The 16,607-nt window shown below is 38.5% G+C and overlaps 1 protein-coding gene across 1 annotated transcript in view; it reads left to right on the top strand.

Moving 5' to 3' along the window:
* Window positions 1-11,783: 11,783 nt before the first annotated feature.
* The window catches only part of LOC139721610 (influenza virus NS1A-binding protein homolog), a 60,944-nt gene continuing 56,120 nt past the window's right edge, over window positions 11,784-16,607 (top strand). Inside the window, exon 1 of the mRNA XM_071632941.1 lies at window positions 11,784-11,851. The gene's annotated coding sequence lies outside the window, so the exon portion shown is untranslated. The remainder of the gene's footprint in view (window positions 11,852-16,607) is intronic.

The following is a 16,607-nucleotide window of genomic DNA, read 5'->3' as shown; positions in this document are numbered from 1 at the left end:
CAGGATACGATTGATGTAAAGATCATTAGTGGTTTTTTACATGCATTTTCTTTTTAAATTCTCCAGTTTGTTTGTACAAGTTAATATGTATAGGCAATTATAAATACACAAGGTTAAGTGTATGTTTGGCACTGTAACGGTACTTTTTCTTTTCATCAGTTAGACGCCGTCATATTATTTAATGCATGTAACCCAATTTTAAGAGAGCATGTGTATATAAAGTGTACATTCCACAAATGTTCGGATACAACGAGAATCCGGATATAACGAGAAAAATTCACTCGGACCCGATGATCTCGTTATAATGGGATTCCCCTGTACATGTATAGTGTATCTCCTCACAGAACTTGGAGGTAAGGTTATCTGTTGTGGAAAGCTGATTGTAATTTTGGGGGATTCACATGTGGTATATGTGCGGGATGCATCATGAGCTTAACATGATTACTTCGCTACAATTTGTATTTACCCTGGTGATGCCCATTTGTACATAATGAGGTGTACTTTTATATAGATGTACTAGAATAGACATACGTTGTGACAGAATGTAAGTTCGTGTAGTATATTGTTTGATACGACACTGTTAATAATGGGTCATTTAAAATAGATGGCCTCATCAAGTGGTCATGGATATTTCATGCATGGTAATCCTTTTGCACTTTGTGTGCACCGAAGCAGCGACTGCATCATGGCTAGAAGGCTGACAATGTAATATTTTGTGTCTGTGTGTGTGTGTGTGTGTGTGTGTGTATTGATATGTATAATGTCTCAAAGAAATCTACATGCAGAATAAAGGAGGTGCTCTGAGGTATGTTTGTGTGTTTGTTCGTTTGTTTGTTTCTAGAGAGAAATTTAACCAAAAGCTAACATCACAACAATTTGTATGACAGCCTTTTCTTCTTCTTTTTTTTTTTTTTTTTGGGGGGGGGGGGGAGGAGGTTGTCGCTACTATACGTGTATAATATGTCATGAGCTGGAAAGCCATTCATCATGCGGTTAATGGCCATCACAGGTGTGAAGATTTAATTTGATGCCAACTTGTGTACTTTGCCATGTAGTCCGGAACCTTCTAGACTCAACATGACAATCTGTTTAGCATAATATTATTCTTATTAATTATGACTAACAGTTTTCTCCAAATTCTGACCCAATGATGATAAATATAAGGAAATAAGCTACCCTCAAATACGGGAAGATTGTAGATTGGTGAAATACATGTATGAACGTAATGCGTACATGTGCAAATTATACTGAAATATTTTTGTGCAATAAAATGATCACAGTATCCAAGCGATAAGAAAGCACTGGAGTTGAGTACATGTGTAGTCTCTTTCATGTCAGCATGACCTGTACAGTAATGAGTTGTTTCCTTCAAAGACAATTCCACCCTACATTTAATTGATAAAGAAGAGTTATGATTAAACAAACAATAATGGTAGAGGTTTCATGAAAATTGGACAAAAAAGTAGAGTTTCGGAATTTTACTGTTTCGCACATTTGCACAAAACAGTGATATCAGTGACAATCATGATACATGTATACATAATATTAGATGAGTTGATGATGTCATGGCTGCATAAGGCTCGCAACTGACCCATGTGCTATTTCTCAAGATTATATTTTCTTTCTTTCTGTATCTCAGGAGGTTTCATTGTGTGAGTTAAATACCAATTAGCCTGTTGTTGTTTTTTCAGTTGATAAACTACATGTACTTCAAATCACCAGCACAAATCTGCATATATCACTTTCTATGCCTCATACAAGTTTCAGCTACAGTGTGGGCACACTTTAGGGCTTCATGTGCCTACCGACACTCAAAACACACAAAGGCCCGAATTCACAAAGGTGGTATAGTTTTCTATGGAGTGCCAAGTGTCGCATGGCCTATTTCGTTACGAAATCTGTCATTTCATCGATGAAATGATCATTTGGTAACAAAATGACATCTCGTTAACGAAAATACAAATTGTCCATGGTTTACCACCACCAAAGGGTTATCTATACATGTTTTAAGTTCCCTTTTTTTTTCTCCCTCTTTTTTTTTCATTAAACCAAAGAGAAATACTTGTTTTCTGTATTCAAATCTTTGATGTGTTTCTGTAACCTGATAGCAAAGATGACTTTTAGGGGGAAAAATTAATTGTACATGCAAAATTATCGACCACAATTTTGAATATAAGAGTCAGTACACAAAACAAGTGTGGGCCTTATGAATTGTAGGCCTACATGTATTTATGTGCTTTAGACCGACATTAAAGGGAATGGCTATTTTTAGTAACTGATCATTGGGAATGCTGGAGAATGATTGTTCCAATCCTTGTGGGATTCATTTAAGAGTACATTATATATCTATTGTTGTGTCAAAATTATTTGCTTCAGAAGGGTTTCGTATTCAAGTAATGTGCAGTTTAATGTTTCCAGGTTAGCATGCCTGTATAGTGATGGGGCGATCGTTAACGGGTCGTTAATGATCGCCTCAACACTGTGCAGCATGCTAACCTGGAAACATTGAAATGCACATTACTTGAATATGAGACCGTTCTGAAGCAAATAATTTTCACAAAACAATAGATATGTAATGTACTCTGAATCCCACAAGGATTGGAGCAACCATCCCCCAGCATTCCCTCTGATTCCCACTGATCTGTTACAAGCCACCCCCTTTAAAATTGAGAATCTATTCAAAATTCTGAATTTTGTTATTTGAAGTTTGCTTTTGAAGAAACATTTTACCATTTCTATTTTTTTTTTTTGGGGGGGGGGTCTGATTCTGTTTATTTATCACCATGTATTGGCATGTGATGTGAATCAGCACTTCATAATAACTGATTTAAATAGAAACACTGACCAAACAAACAGAACAATGACACGTCTTATCAAAATCTTGCAAAAAAATAAGTTGTGAATTTAAACATTTGCCATGTTTTCACAAACTACAGTCTGTAGTGATATTACCGATATCATTGCATCACACGACCGCATGTATTAGTATTTTTCAATGATTTAACAACCCTCCCCCCCCCAAAAAAAAAAAAAAAAAATGCTGAATCATTAATTACAACCCTTGAATGATTCGAGTGAAGGGAAATCATGCTTTCTTTCTTGTTCATTGTAAAGGAAAATTATGTTGAAGTGGTTATTTGCGACTGACGGCAATATGCTGGACTGTGTGTAGGTTGCAGTGGTAAGGTAGACTTGTATGCTATTAGTGTCCCTGTACAGACAGGGACACTATGTGCTATAGTGTTATAGCGCCCTCTTACATGAGTTGTACTCTTGCGGGTGATAATACTGTGAGTTTGAAATTAATTCAGATGTAGGCCTATATCTATTTCCATGAAGGCGTAACCTTAGTTGAAGCACTACAAGTTACGTTTTTAGAAGTGGAGACCCAGTTTACATATCTAGAGCCACTTCCGGGTTTCATGAGATAGCAAGTGTGTGTGTGTGTTTTTTGTTTTTTTTTAATTTCAAATGAAATAAAGAAGAAGTAATAATTAACAAAAATGGTACAAATTTGAGCTTTTTTTTCTTCAAATTAGGAAATTGTTAATAATGTTTGGTTCTTGAAATTGTCACATGGATTCTTAAATCAATAGATTAAAATAAATAAAGAAATTCTGCTTATTTAATAATCTTTATGCTTATTATTCCCTATGTCATTTGAAGTTTGACTTGACAGAAAACTCTTATTTTTCCCCTTTAGTTTCCCACTTTGTTTTTCTTAGAGGTTATAAAGAGATAAAGAGAACAAAAACTTATTTTTCCAATTTTATTCATGTCTCTCATTGTATTAAACTCGTCTTTTGTTGTCAATGTTATCGTGACGGGCATTTGCAAATGAAAGAGAACATGTCAATTTTGGCAATTTTTAATTTTGTGCCTTGGAGTACAAAAATGAATGTGCTCACTCATGCGTAAAGTTTTCTTTTTAATTAACCTATTAGCTTAATAGCCAATCAAATTCCCTTCGATGGTTCATAAAAATCTTCTATGAAAAATATGACCTCGAAAAAGTGTTTACTTTCTTTTCTTGGTAAGTATATATATATATATATATATATATATATATATATATGAAGAGTTTGTTCGCAAAAACCGATAAGTCCATGTTTGCCAAATGGAGATATTAGCGATTAAAGGTCAAGAAAAATAAAGAAAATAAGACAAATTTTACTTCTTTTGACCGTAACTTCAAAAATGTACCTTTATATGTAGTGACCAATATATCATTTAGAAGGTATTATTTTGTACTTTAAGACAGAGACCGCACATCAAAATCTTCAAAAATGGACTTATCGGTTTTTGCGAACAAACTCTTCATTAACATATATATATATATATACATATAGATATATATATATATATATATACATATAGATATATATATATATATATACATATAGATATATATATATATATATATACATATATATATATATATATATATATATATACATATATATATATGTATAATTATATATGTATATATATATATATATATATATATATATATAAATGCGTGTATGTGTGTGTGTGTGCGTGAATAACAGCTAAGAGTTTCTGCTCGACGCCCAAGAAGACATTGGTTCACTCCAGTAATTTAGGAAATTATGTGCATTCGCCCGTAGGGCTTTGTCAAGTGCAAAAATACCATGGGCGAAAAATCAGTAAAACAACACTTCTTTCACGGAGTTCTCTTAATTACCACTGTTGTACATCAATGTACAAGTTATACACACGCACACACACACACACACACACACACACACACACACACACACAGAATATGATGGGAAGTTGATCGTTCTTTCCAACAATAAAGCAGAATGATAAATCTTCTTCCCGCCCGCTTCATACAAAATGGTATGTAAGGGCCTTCCGTTGGCCTAAACGTCTCCCCTGTCTCTCCTTGATAGATCGGATATTACTCATAGCCATTCTATAATTTCATGGAAATAAGCCACATAGGCCTATACTGTTGCGAATCCTTATTTTGACTGATTCCTCGTGCGTCATACTCGTCTGGCAATTTAGAACATCGAGACTCTTCTCTTTCATCATCAGAATCCTGTGTGACATCATACTTTTATACGAGAAAAGAACTAATTTATTCTCAGAGTGGGACAATCTTTCCCATTGTCGATTTTTAGCTGGATGTTAAAGAAAGAGCCGATGTTCTTGCCAAATCAGGACCCAAGTTGATATGAGCGCAGGTTGTGCGGTAACGCGAGCTGAGTGCTGACCCTCCAATGACATCGGGAAGGGGAAGGGGGAACAACGTATCATTTCCCCTCCTCCAATTCCGGAGATGTGCAAAAAAGAACGGTGATATTGACTTTGATATCATAGGCCTATACAGGTATACTAAAATGTGATTGGCAAATTGTAAACAAGCATTGCATTTACATTATAGTTATTGTTAGCTTGCATTCACCTGGCCATCCCTTGATCCTCTCCCACACTCTTTCCCCGCTCAGATCATCTCCATATAGACATCAGGGCCCCGTTAACCTGCATAAAAGTTACTATTGTGGTATCAACTTTGCTATCCAATGGTAACTACCATGGCATTCTTGATTTTCATTTGATGTTGAGCATTGTTATACCATGGAAAAAATCACCATTGGATGGCAACGTTACCACAATAGTAACTTTTTATGTAACGGGGCACTGATCTCCGGACAGGCGTCATCTCCACTAAAAAACCGAGCTTCCGCCCGACAGCAAGTGTTGGTTCTAATTCTTATAGCGTGCAGTTGGTACTGCATAATTATTCAAATTCATGAATTTGGATACAGATTTCGTCTGTAAATGACCACATTACGTAAATGTTACTGTTCAACAGATCAGAGACCTAAAAGGAGCAGCACTTCGACAAATATTCCACGAAAAAAAAATACACCATAGGGCCATAGTAGGGGCATTTCATGAAGCTTTTTGTCCGACAAAGTTGTCGGACAAATTTGCTCTCTGCCAGTCAGATGCAAGGATTTCGATAGCTTGTAACAGTTTGTCGGAAAAATATCCGACCAAAATGCTTCATGAAATGCCCCCCTTATCTGTCAACTTTAATGCTATAATATGCAAAAGCTCCCTCGTGTAGGGGGAGGACACCACTCCTATCAACACCCCGTATGTATACGCGTCCGTACACTTTGGAGAAAAAAAAAACCGCACACATTAGAATTGACAGACATGATCTAGCCATTCACAATTTTTCCGAATATTTTATTTTTTTGTGGGTTTATCTTTCTTGGTCTGAAATTGTCCAGACTTCACCAAACAAAGGTGTCGGTGCAACAGGATGTTGAATTTAAATTTTGAAAATACAAAAGCTCCCCGTCGTGTGGGAGGGGGCGGTATGCCCCCCCCCCCCCCCAATAGAATCTGACTAAGTGTCTGGTCTTAACTTGAGATTTTATTATGTACCATTTTTGGTTTGTCACTTGATTAATAACCATTGCTACAAACTCACTTCATAGCAGCGATTGTAACGCCACTATTACAATACATTATTACTTACACTAAACTACAATACAGCACTGCAATACAGGGCAAAATAGCGCCATCTTTTGACAATCTACGCTACATCTTAATAATGGGGCTCTTACCACAAAGTAATGACTTAAGGTATACGTGTTCAGTAGGCCTACTTTATGAAATCCTAGACGTCACTTTTTTTTTTTCATTAGAATATTTAGATATAAACCTCTGATAATCTCCAGAATTTTGGAAACGTTGACACCTAATTCGCGAATCACTTGAGCGGAACGCATGGTTTGTCTTGACTTGGGAAATAAACGTAAAGTGAATCATCAAGCATTTTGATTTGATTGCGATCCTTTAATTGGTTCCATGATGGTGTAGGCTATAATGACAGAATTTGCGTTTAATCCTAGTGATTGTCAAAATATGCAATGGAAAGAATAGTAAAACCCAACGTTACTATAATGATATATCCGCAATCACGTTTCTGACATGCACGCTCACGAGTTGCATCATTCGTTCCCTATATATTATTATCACGACGAAAGCGCTTGGCCGTTGTGGAGTAAATCAGTGAAGAAGAAAGAGGGAGATGGCTTAATGCAAAAGAAAAAAAATAGGAATATGAACCGTATTAACTGTAAACAGTCACTAAAATCCCAGAAATCATAATTTTGTAATAACACACACGCTATACAAAAAAAAAAACCAAACAAGCAAGAAACCAAATACAATATTGTATTTCATGCAAGGAGTATATTCGCAATGTTACACGTTGATTGTCACGAGAAAAACGGTTAATGCATTATGTTGCAAAATAGGCTAAGTGTTGGCAAAAATACAATGATCGTTTTCTCTCTCTCTCCATCTCCCCCCCCCCCTCTCTCTCTCTCCCTCCCCCAGGCATACGCACACACACACACACACACACACACACACGCACACAGAATATACTGGGGCTGAATCGCATCCTCCAAAAAGTTTGGAAATCGGAGTTTTTACTTATTACTCTCTTATCTCATTTATTAACACATAACTGGCAATCACCGAAAGATTGTAGGCTACCTATGGTAATTGGATGATATCATGTTATAATATTGATGGTAAGCAATTGGATCAAAAGTCCTGAGTAAAAATTTTTGGGGTAACTATCGATTCACAGCTAACATGGTCCGAGCATATACATCGAGTTTATTCAACAACATCTATCGGGATCCTCTGGAAAGTAAGAGAATATCTTACCAAACATCTCCTACCCTTCAAATTCTTTTTGATGCACTCATATTACCCCATATCACCTAAAACAAAATAAAGTCGATATTGTTATTACAAAAACGTGCTGTAAGACTTATTACCGGTTCACACTACTTATATAGCACACACTGAATCTTTGTTTTATGATTTAAAGACTCCTAGAATTTCTGATACACATACATGGCAAACAGCAATATTCATGTATAAATATACTAACAACTGCAGCTCCCTGAATTGTTTAAAGATATGTCATATTTCAAATTATAGTATCCATTCATATCCTACCTGTCTTGCATTATCATTTGGAAAATCCTAAACTCATTATAGCTCAAAAATTCCATAAGACATCATGGTCCAGATGTATGGAACTCATTGAATGATGACCTTAAGCGCTGTTCTTCTCTACAATGTTTTAAATCATCCTTTAAAACGTTCTTCTCGCAATGTACCACACGAATTAGAAATTACGCTTTTGTTATATAGTTCCTAATTCCTGAACACCTTATAATCTCATCGCTTTTCTTCTCTTCTCTCTTCCCTCTACTCTTCCTATTCGGGTACCTTATTCTCGGGTTTTGTTTTATTTTGTTTTGTTCTTCTTTCGTCTTTATATATTCCACCTTGTGTTGTCCTTTTTTTTGTCAAATGGCATTTAAAATACTCTTAAGATTTACAGTATTTGTTCTTATACGTGTGTATAATTGTTCCGTTCCTTCCTTTAGTTAAATAAAAAGATTGTAACAACTCAAGGTATATCAATATGTTCAGAGGCCGTTGCCCAAGTCAAGCGTTTTGCTATAAGTTATTGATAACGGTCTCCTCCACCTGTACACTTAAAGATCTGTAATGATATATCTATGTATTATTTCACATGATTATATATTTGTTATGCGAAATTTTGTTAATATTTTCATGACTTGTGAATATTAATTATGTTCGATATTGTTATACTTCTGTTATGTATAGGGGCCTACAATGATTAAGTGGAGAAATAAAACTTATTGAAACTGAACTTAGAAAAAAAAAAACCCTGAAAACTGTCGGCCTGATTATATGATTATGCCATCTGGGATAGGGCAGTTTCTTAAAATGTGGGGTTACTAAGGCCTATAATTGAGTTGCAAAATGAACTTAATTCAAGCACGGTGCAAGGTCATGAAGAGTTGATAAAGAACATCCCCCCCCCCCCCCCGTTTGTAGGCCCTACGTAGTTTGTTATCAACTGATGGTCAGCCACAAAATTTATACAACGCAGTGGAATTTAACATTCAAAAGCTGATATTATATGCGAAGGTGCGCCATGCCAGGGAAGTTTGCTGGCTCATTCGTGTTCAGGTTGGAGTTATCATGCCACGTGATTCAAAAAACCAGCGCCATGGCAATCGGGTATTGAGTCCTCTACGCGTTTGTTTGTTTGTCGTTGCAGACGGTTTTTTTTTTTTTTTTTGTGCGTGTCATACACTTGCTTGTGTTTGTTTGAATCAGGGAGGTGGCAAACTATAAGAGCTGAGAGCACAGACCTCTTTAAATTGACCGCCAACCAACTTGAAGCAGCTCATTTCCACCACTGATCTTGTTCTTCTATAGAGATTTCCACCACAGTAAATGTCTGCTGAAATCGCCCGATATCAAAGCCTTTTGTGACGTCATCAATTCCAGCTGCGCCCGACTTACCTCAACCTTTACCACGAGTGCTTAAAAAAGGGAAAAATTGCCCAGCTTGAATTGACCTTACCTGGAAAACATCGAAAATCCTTCATAAAATCCATACAAATTCCCGGTTCACTACCAAAATTCAATCATAAATAACTGTCCCTTGTGTCATTCTCAAGCGTTCTTGCCTAGCTGTGTAGGCCTAACTTTCATCCATATTCGTTCACAAAATTTTGAGTTACTTTGCATACAGACAAAAAAACAAACAAAACAAAAACACACACACACACAAAATACAGTAACCGAGTAATTGATGTCAATAACAACCCGTAGACACCGGGGAAACTCGATTATCAACAAGGAAGAGGCATTGAATGACTTCACCAAACTTGAGTCATTTTGCAACTTTTCAGTTTTGGCCTTCCCCACATGTTTTTATATACAAAGAATGCAACTCCATGAAAAAAAAAGAGCAATCTTTCTGTGGTCATCAAGCATAATAGTGGGGTAGATATGTGAAAAAATGCTCACATCCGGCGGAAAGTATGAAATTTTGCACATAGGGGTATTTTGGGTGCTGATTTCAAAAATTGCCGGATCCAAGAGATCTGGCCTCGGGGTCGGCCGCCATTTTGAATTCCAATATGGCCGCCGTCAAAGATCCCTATCTTCAGTTCTGAATGACATAAGACATTGGAATTTGATACGTAAAAGCATGGTGATATGGTAACTTCAATAACAGACTTATTTGACATGTCTGACAAGCTGCACGGCAGCTAATTTGAATTTTCATACATAGTTACAGAGACTCCAACTCTCCTGTTTTCGACGGGAGATCTCCCGCCGAAAGCCCATATTTGCAAAATCTCCCGTTCTCCCGTTTGAGATTTGATTTCTCCCGCCCTGGCTCTGTGTCTCCCGGTGGAAAGGATTTCTTACTTATTGCTATCGTATGTTGAAAAAATAAGCCTTAGATAGCACCAGAGAACATCTAGAACCCTAGGAACTTCGCGCTTCGCACACATCAACTTGGAGTCTCGCGTTTGCTAGGGGTTTCGGGCGGGAGAATCTCCAGATCAGAAGGTGCTTGGGGTTGGAGTCTCTGTAGTTACCATGTTTGAATGCTGAAAATCTCTATCTTGGCTTTGTAAATTAGGCTTTGTAACTGGTTGAGTGCGCGCTGCTGTATTTACATTGTGACGTCAGTGAAAGGTGCATTATGCTTCATTTTTGCTGCACTTTTTAGCATGCCGGTGAACGTCAGTCGTGATGTTTGTCTTCGCAACCATATTGGAATTCAAAATAGCGGGCATTGCGTTTGTCAGACACATCACATTAGTCAATTCTTAAACTCAGTATGTTGATATACTTGTTTGCACCTAATTTCAGTGCCCCTCACCACTTAGAACTCGAGATAATGATTTTAAACATTTCATCGAGGCGGCCATATTGGAATTCAAAATGGCGGCTATTCGATGTTTGTCAGACATTTCAAATTAATCTGTCATCAAATTTAATATGTCAAAACGCTCTTGTGTACCAAGTTTCGGTACCACAGGTCATTCAGAACTGAAGATAAGGATCTTTAAATTTGTTTTGTGATGGCGGCCATATTGGTATTCAAAATGGCGGCCGACCCCGTGGTCAGATCCCTTGGATCCGGCAATTTTTGAAATCAGCGCCCCAAAATACCCCTATATGGCAAATTTCATATTTTCCGCCGGATGTGAGCATCTCGACCAATTTTTGTTACATATCTGCCCTTCTATAATGGTATTATGTCGATTGTAACTGAGATTATTTAAAGTGCAATGTTGATCAAACTCAGAAGTCCAAACCTTTTTCTGACCATCATTTTTGTATCCAATCTTGGCGAATGTAGTTTCCTTTGCCAGTGTTTTGGCAGTGGAGTAGAGGGTAAGTTCGGGTCTACTGACGATATCATCGATTTGTTTTATTTCGTCACGCTTCAACGGTTCTTGACCCTTTCACCTTCCATGGTGGGCATGGATATAGGTCACACACTCATTGGTGATTCGATATTCTCGAAGCGCCCGTTCTTGCAGGGGCCCTAGAAACAGCACACGTATGAATATTCATTATTTTAGAATGAGCTGCCAATTTAATATCACATAAAGTAAATAAGCAAATATCGGAATAGTAATATACATAAAATATTATGACAAAGGAAATAAACGTTGTATTTGATAATTAATTTTCAATAATGGTTATATGTTAACAAATTATCTGACAATATATATTATAATTCTTTTATCACCAGCTCTGTATCTTCTCCATTCAATCTTCGAGATGAGAGATGGTGAGATTTCGCGCTCCCTCAATTCTCGATTTGGCGCGGGCACATGTTTTCATGTGTAAGCGCTCACTCAATTTTACCAACACAAGGTGAATTTTAGATGGATGAAACGGAGGATATTAAAGTATATTTCAGACAAAGGTGAGTTTCAATTTCGTTTTGACTCTGCGACAAGTGAGAAATTTAGATTTTGTTTATCCAGTCATTTCCCCTTTTCGTTGAAAGTGTAATTTATTGTACAGACGTCTGCTGAATCAGTGAATGGAAAATGCGAGAAACTGCAGCTGTTTACGTAGGATTTCAACACGTTACATGTCAAGACGCAGGCTTTGTATCTTGCCTATGTATCTGTGATACTTTCCCATTGCACTGCACTGTATCTACCGAGATCTTTAAAAATACTGGCACGTTACTGCACTAGTCTAGTCGATATAGCTAGTCTATGATTGATGAAGTTGAAGTCAATCATGCGATTTCCAATGTAAGCCGGTCATGTCATGGTCAGCTACTTCACTTTTTTGTCTTCACTGACTTCAGTACAGTACTCCCTTGCCTTGGTACTCGGAGTCGTAGGCTACTGACTGTCGCTTCTTAGTTCTAGGTTAAACTTTTACTTTTACTTTACTACTACTGACGACTAACCGTTAGGTCTCTAGGGCCTTGGGCTCTACAGTCTAAACTCTCACGTATCACTATCAGTACATCAGTGTTACTGTACCGGAGTGTACGTTTTGCGTTCAATGGAATGCTGGATGCGAGATGAGGGCATGATGTGTTCAAGCCATGTGGCATGTCCTTATCGGTCTGTATCTGTCCGTTGGGGAATGTTCCACGGAGACTACGTCTGGCTTCACGGATCCCCTCCGTATACAGACCAAAGACTGGCAAAGTCAATGATCCCAGCTCCTGTATGGAGCAACGCGCACAGATCAAACGTTACGATAAACCAAATTTGAGACAGCTTTTTTACATTCAAACAAGTTTGACACGACATGACACATGCAGCAATATTTGGGGTTAATTTCTCACATTGTGCAATCGAAATACTCATCGAGTCACAGTAACTCGGTTATAACGCAGAAATTTTATCCATATCGCAACATCGCCGTTCGCTAGCCGTAAGTCGCCATTTTGAATCTGTAAACCAATCACATGCGAGGTACGTGTTTTAGTAAAAAAAAACACGTAGAAACTACCTCGCATGTGATTGGCTAATAGATTCATACTGTATGTTTCTGCAGTTTGAACGTGACGACGCGACGGGTTGGTTGATGTGTGGTTTACGTTGAAAATTCTACCGAAATATTGGGCTGTTCATTAATCTGGTGAGTGTAGTCTATTCGTGAATAGTTTATTTAACTATACAAGCTTAAATTTGCCGACCTAGGGCCGTGAATTAGACGCAATTGAGAAGGGTGAGGTACCTCACCCAATTTTCCATAGAGACAGTGGTTAAGCACATCCACACAGCAATGGGTACTGGCACCTTTCGTCTGTTTACGGAGGACAGCGTTAATGGCAAAATATAAAAGAGTCCTCCAGACAGACAGATCTTTCTGTCTAGCCATGTCGAAGACCAAGGTGTCACCAGGCAGGTTGAGTAGAGACTACTTTAACCTTTTTGGGTACATTCAGAGCTCTAACTTTAAGTTTAACCCTATGCCTGGCACATGCGGCCAGCCAGCCATGTCAGTTCGGGAAACCCACTCACAAGGGGGGCCCCTCCTTATAAGTAACCCGTCCCCCTTATAAGTAACCCCGTCCCCCTTATAAGTAACCCCCGGGGCACCCCTTATAAGGAGTCTCCACGCTTTTTTGCAATGCAACGCGAAAATGAAAGGACAGCGGCAATTCGCTTGATTATGTCCATAAAGCTTCACAAGTTTCCTAGTTACTCACGAAATTTGAGCAAAATCGGTTCGAGGCATCATATCTAAAATCATGGATTTAAATGCGATGTCAAACGACCCATGCGAATGCTGAAATGCGAGCGATTACTGGCGTGAGTGTCGCCAGGCGCGGCGGCGCGGCAATGCTTGAGTGCAGACGTGGCGACTGAGTACCGTACCTAGAGGTCTAATCTACAGGGTAGATCTAGCATGACTACGTATGAGAAAAAAAAAATTGTACCATTTTACTTGTAGAAGATGCCAACTTGTTTGCAACTGTTAATTGTAACATTAGCGTGGAAGTTTCTCTAGACTCTAAGTCTAACGTTAGTTCTGATACCAATCGATTTGAGCCCCCCTGCCCTCCCCCCCCCCCCCACTGTTTGTGCCCCATACAAAGAAATACATAATGACGCATGTGTCATCACTTTGGCCCCCCCCTCCCCCCCTCCCCCCCTCCCCCCCCCCCCCACACACACTGTTTTTAATCCGGAAGTACATAAGTGGCACTAAAAGAAATAGAGATCTTGAAGTGTGAGCATGGTGAGGTTATAATACTCATAATTTCCACTGAAGACCTTTTTTTTTGGGGGGGGGGGGGGTTAGGTTTTTTTTTTGCTTGTCAGCTGAAGAAACCCGGAAGTGGAAATAGAGAGATGAGCTTGCTTCTTAGTTCATGAAACCCGGAAGTTCCCCCCCCCCCCCCCCACACACACACACACACTTTTGAAAATGCTCCGCTGGCCCTGATCAGTACGCTCTCTTCAAGGTCTTGATGTAACATACCAGTTTACTCTGATGTAACATAACCAGTTTACTGCATGCAATGCACACGCTTTATCTATGGTACAGTCAAGTACACTCACATTGGTTCATGTGACATTTAAAAGACAAGTTCTTCTCAGAAACAGTCTGTGGTACAGCTCCACGGAGTGTATTCAGCAGTTTCTATCTAAACACAAAAAAGTGAAATGTTCGCACATTCAGAGATCTTGCTCATTCGATGTTTGTTGTGCTATGCTTGTAGTACAACTTGTATGTAATTTCATAAGCAATCCGCTTTCCTTTGGTTTTATTTCATTAGTTGTACTTGGGAATGACTACAATGTAACGCTCGGCAGGACTACATAGACTACTGGAACATATGGCGAGCAAAAATATTTGTGTGCTTTTATTTTCGCGCTAGATTCAGGCTGCGCGAAATGCGCGAAAATTTCACACTGAAAATGTCCACTTTTACAGTAGGGTTTCGTACTTATTGTTCAATCAGCATGATGTTTGAGTCTTTTTTTTGGGGGGGGGGAACGTTTGTGTGTTTTTGTTTTTGTTTTCCAAATGTAGCTCTATGCATGTAATACAAAATGTATGTCGCTGAGCTAATGAAATGTCAAGCTACAACATACTGTATACGCCATGTATTTCGCGAGTCTAGATTTTCGCAAATCGGGACTTCCTGACAATTTCGCGAGTGGTTAAATTTGCGATCGTGGAGTCCTGTACTGAACGGAGAAATGTATGTATACCTTTACTCACATTGATATCGTCATTAGAATCAATATTTTCGTGTGTTTTTAATTTCGCGAATAGCAGCTGACTCGTGAAATTCGCGAAAATGAAAATTTCGCAAAATATTCGGTGTATACAGTATGCGGCCAGCAAGAATTGTAATTTACAAATCATTTCTTCCCAAAGGCAATATTAGAGGGATGGTATACATGTAATATTGGTTGAGGTGAGGATTCAGCATAATGTTTTCATAGATACATTGTATGTAGAAACCACTGCGTGAAATGTTATTAACCCATCCCCGTCAGCTCCCACAAAAAACGTGGTTTTTATTATTTATGACCAAAAGAGGGCGTCCTAGGACCTCAGGCTTGGCCAGGAGCTGTAGAATAATTTTAGCCAATCACAGAGATCCTTACTGGGACTCAGAAAAATAATTTATGCAAAGAAACATATTTTAGAATGTCTCTTATTGGCCAAAACACCTGCCAGGGGTTCGAGCCTGCTGAGAAACTAATCAATATTCATGTTTACAGCGCGCATGTATCTTTGTTGCCCCAGCAACTGCAGTGATTTCTTACGCGCGGTATCGTGATATCGATCTCCTCATAGAGCGCTTGACGATATCTCCTTGTGTGTGTGTACGTGTACTGCTATGCTATGCTTATGCAGGGGCGGGCACGGGGGTGTGTGTGTCGAATTCCATTTACGTGAGTGAGTGTGGGTAACTTCTCTAGGTTTCCCGTCCATTTCTCTCTCTCTTTTCTCTCTTTTGCTTTCGTATCATTCTATATCTTTCATTCTCAGAGAACAATCGTACTTCTGAGAGTGTTTTGTTCTTTTTTTCTAAGTGATTATCTCGTTTGCAACAATTTAGAGGTGAGTTTTTGTCCTAGTGTTTGTTGAGTTTTTTGATTGAACACGATGTAGCTTATCTACGTATGTGCGCATAACATCGTAGCTTGTGTGGTACCCACTCGTTTGTTTTCCGTGTACGCATTTTTGCCGTAGTGTCTTCATCGTTCGTCTTCCAAGCATCGTGTTTTCACCCTAGTTTTTCTCATCGTAGTTTTTTACCTCGATTTTTTTTTGGGTGCAAGATGTTCTGTGTATTTTTTTCTACGGTAATATGCCATCGTTGATGATCTTCGTGTATTCATTACTAGTTTTTCACCTCCGTTTCATTTTTGTGTACAACTAATGTCTGACGTGGCGTAGTTACAACTATGTTTAGAGCTAGTAGTTAGCTAGGTCTGCGATGTCTGTATCGTTTGCTGATATGTTTTGTGAGCTGAGAGTGACTATGATGGGAGTGATATTCAGGGTTTTGCTGTGGTTGAGGTGATGGCAAGATGTAATTTATTTTGTGTAACCATGTATGACATTGATGATGGCGAGTAAAACTACGACACGAGTAACCTAGCCTAGGCCAATGCAAATGACGAGAGCTAGAGTGACACTGTAGAAACGGGGGCTGATGCTCGCTCGTGCACGGGAGTGGT

This window comes from Diadema antillarum, unplaced genomic scaffold, assembly GCF_040938485.1.
Source record: "Diadema antillarum isolate AM-2024a unplaced genomic scaffold, OU_Dant_1.0 scf00000146, whole genome shotgun sequence".
Lineage (NCBI taxonomy): Eukaryota > Metazoa > Echinodermata > Echinoidea > Diadematoida > Diadematidae > Diadema > Diadema antillarum.
Note: the sequence above shows the minus strand (reverse complement) of the source record. Positions and strands in the feature narration are given on the sequence as shown.